Below are 4,128 nucleotides of genomic sequence, written 5' to 3'. Positions count from 1 at the left end.
CTCTGTTGTTTATCTATACATTTATCTCTATTGAATCTCATTGTATTTTACTCATTTTAGTTTCTTCTCTAATTTTTATTAAGTATTCTATATCTATAATTACTCTTCCCTTGTGCAATATCTCCAAAGACTTTCAATTTTCTTTGTGACACAGTTCAATAAATTATTTCATAGACTGTTTAGGGAATATCACCTAAATAATAAAGTGATCAAGTCAGGGTTAAGTGGGTGTATACTCCAAAGTTCATTCTTCTCTTTCTATAATAGATGTGTCTGTCCTTTAATAAACAGAAATATGATTTCTTACCAACTGTTCTAATGAAGAAGTCATTTATTCAAAAGATTTCTACTCATATGTCTCATTGAAAAAGAAGTTCAGAGTTTAAACAAGAAATATAGAAATACATTTTTAAAACACATAAATTCACCTACTAGAATTGCAATGCACCTATTCAAAAGAAGTAATTACTATTTTTATAAGTAAAGCAGAAACTCCATGATTCATAAATGCAGCTGGTATGATTTATCCAGTTTCCAAATGGCTGATCAATTATGAATATGCTCCTTTACATGCACTATGGAAAATATCTTTTACTAGCATCTTTCAGCAAAAGACATATGCATATGACAACTACCAGTAGATGAGCTCTGAAATCTATCAAGATAATAGCCTAATATTTTAAGAGTGTATTCTGCCTGTGCTGAATAAACACAGCATAAAGGTCACATTTTTAGATACTGAGGCGCAGAATATTCAGTGGAACATTTACAAGTTTGACCTTTCAGCGAAATGTATGTTCACATGACCATGCCACAAAAAGATCAAATAAATTTCAACCATTTTCTAGTTGTTTTGCAATCCTTATATTCTTAGTACACTTTCACATGAAAGGTTAGTGTTATTTTTTAAGTCTGTACCTCCATCTGATGTAGTAAGAAAATGTTGCTTCTCAAATTTTTCAACATTTCCTGTTTTTACAAACTGATAATGCAATGATGTTCAAAGTGGTTAAATTAACACTCAGCTTCAGTTATAGCTCAACATTTTTCTCCTTCTGAATGATAGTAGAAGTTTTGCAATTTTCTGGATTTATCTCTTGTTAATACTCCAAGTGGAAAGCCAATACATTGAGAATAACTAAAGAGTTTCCAGTAGGTATGCCTTTCAGATTCCTGGGCTGCAATAAACCAATGTAGGTTCAGAGATAATGCACTCCTGATTAAAGTACCAAGTGGAAAGTTGCAGAAGTGTGGCTGAGCATAAAACCTGACAAATGAAACAAAACAAAGAGAGGAAGAAAATCTATGAGGTTAAATGTCAAAAATATAATTGATTAATGAGAAAATTAAATAGAAGATGCATGATGAAAAGAAGATAAGTGCTTTTGTAGGATGATTTTGTGATCCAAAAAGAGTCCCTATACTTAAAGAGATCCTGACCCACTAAATGTTCACTAAATATTCACTAAGGGAACTAAGTGAGTGACTTTCTGTTGGTAAGGCCCTTCGGTCTCTGCTGGAATCCTACTTAATTTCTTTCTGCCTTGCTGTTTTCCTTATTGTTGAGCCACAAGAAATTCTGTTTGAATAGTACGTATTTGTGTCACAGAAAAGAAATTCTTCCTGTGTCTCCACATAGTCATGGTTATCTTAAGGAACCATCGTGAATCCCCATAGCTCCCTGAAATACAAGGACAAAAAAAGGATACCTTCCTAGTTGTATGCTTCACTTTTGCTTTCACTCACACAATCTGAACACCACTCTCAACCATATGCTACTCCTCCACCACGTGCAGCCTTTAGATGTGCTACTTCACCTCTTTGGTTCTCCATATTAATATATATCTTCCATGTCTCCTCTGGAAGGGAGCTCCAGGGGTTGGAGCTTGGGAGTATGATGTGGTGGGCCACACACAGCTGAGCAATGCACAGGATGCTGCTGCCTCTGGCCAGCACAGTCTCCTTGGAAACAGTATGCTGTGGCCACAGCTGTTTGCAGGCTTCAGATGTTCTAAACTTGCTCAGTGGCCTCAGGACTGGCTTCTTCCCTAGCTGGAATAAGCACAGAGCATAAATGAACCGGTTTCTTGTTGCTAGTTTTTAAGAAGTTTGCCACAGAAGATGTGGCCTGTGCCTTTGCCAACCCAGATAGTTTAGAAAAGCAGGAGAATACTCATGCCCAGGTGTCCCAAGTGAAAGTAACCAAGCAGCTCCGGAAGCCCTTCAACGAAAAAGATTGAGAGCAAAGCACAAAATACTCAAGACAGAATGAAAAGCTAGCTCCTAACATGGGCAAGGACACATTTTCTTATATGGGAGAATCTGTGATGGCAGATTCTACACTTATGGTTGCTGCTCCAGTAATGGGCAGAGGAGAGCAAGAGCAGGAATAGTTGTCTACTGGGCCCAGTCACCCGTTAATTGTAGGCATTAGACTTCCCAGGCAACAGACAAACCTAAGAACAGAAATCCAAGCAGTCTGCAAAGCCATCAAACAAGCCAAGGGTTCAGAACATGAATAAATTGGTTCTATATAGACAGCATGTTTACTCTATGTGGCATCACTAACTGGGTCCAAAGCTGGAAGAAGAACCAGTGGAGGATGAGAGCAGGAAAGGAGATGATCAACAAGGAGGACTTCGTGAAGCTGGAGGAGCTCACCTGTAGCATGGATATTCAGTGCAAAGCATGTCCGTGGTATTTTGCGATTTGTGGAGAATGAAAAGGCTGATAGGCTGGCAAGAGAAGGGGCTGAGCTTTCTCCAGACTGAGGGGAGTCACTGGCGTACTCAGAAGAAGGCAAGCAGTGGCTCTTGTGGCTATCATTCCTTGGTGTGGACCTAAGACCTCACAGAATGGACGGCTGCAGTAAAGGGGTAGACAGCTTTCCAGCTGGCACTGTGGTATCTAGTAAACGTCTGAAACTCAATAATTCTGAGATCAGTTTTATGCTTATTAGGTTTGGTATATTTCCATTTGTTTTGTTGCAGTCTGGCCCAAAATTTTTGCACTTTGATTTTTATAAGAATATTGGCTAAAATATGAATACAGGAAAAAATTATGTATATAAATAATATATATAATTTATCATAGTGCAGTAGAAGAATGTCTGGCATATATTAATGTCTCCAAAGCAGTAGTTCTTTATTCTCCTTTCTGCATGCCATGGCATATTAAATAGAGATAAAATTGGGAACAAATGAGAAGAAATTATAAGGGGAATATAGTGTAAGATATATGAAAATATGGAATTATGGAAAATGAATACAAAGAAATACTAATAAAATAACATAAAAAATGAAAGAAATACTAATAAAATAACATAAACTCTAAAAAGGAAGCATGGCACCTGAAGGAAAATTGATAAAGATGCAAGAAAATAAAATTGTTATATTTATCCTTTCCTGAAATTCACAAAGCCAAGTTTAATAACTAAGACTACTTGAATATAGAGTCTTAGAGGAAATTATTTGACATATCATATATTTTATACAGAAAATAAAGCCTCAACTTAAGATGTGTTGTATCAAAATTCAGAAATATATATGAGAAAAAAATACCTGAGAGAATACACCAAATACAAAGGGGAAAGAGGACAGACATCCAAACTAGGAATGTATTAAGAAACTAACTCTACAATAAAAATAAACTCTAAGAGTCATGACCTTGCTGTTTCAGAGGTCTTTGCACCACAGTTCCAAGAAGCCACATTAAAAATATAAAATTGAAGAGAGATATAATCTTTTTAGCAACCTCATATACAGTTAAGATGGCTTTCATAATCATCCAGAGAATTCTACAACCCAGTCTTGCGGCTATCCAGGTCCAAAGTCCAGTTACATTAATAGATATCTGTATCTTCTTACTCCAGGCATATTCAAAAATTGATAATTCACTGGGTGCAAGGATGCACACCTGTAATCCCAGTGAGTCTGAAGGCTGAGGCAGGAGGATCAGCATTTCAAAGGTAACCTCAGCAAATTATCCAGCCCCTAAGCAATTTATCAAGACTCTGTTTCAAAATAAATGGGTCTTGAACATGTGACTCAATAGAAAGCACCCCTGGGTTCAATCCCCAGTGGCTCCCCCACATAAAATTTATAATTCAACAATGTTCTCAGTGACAAT

General features: G+C 36.7%; 1 pseudogene; it reads left to right on the top strand.

The window, feature by feature from the left end:
- Nucleotides 1-1,924: 1,924 nt before the first annotated feature.
- On the top strand, nt 1,925-2,771 carry LOC113179490 (ribonuclease H1 pseudogene; annotated as a pseudogene).
- The last annotated feature ends 1,357 nt before the right edge of the window (nt 2,772-4,128 follow it).

Source organism: Urocitellus parryii, chromosome 4, assembly GCF_045843805.1.
Source record: "Urocitellus parryii isolate mUroPar1 chromosome 4, mUroPar1.hap1, whole genome shotgun sequence".
Taxonomy (NCBI): domain Eukaryota; kingdom Metazoa; phylum Chordata; class Mammalia; order Rodentia; family Sciuridae; genus Urocitellus; species Urocitellus parryii.
This window is presented reverse-complemented; position numbering and strand designations above follow the sequence as displayed.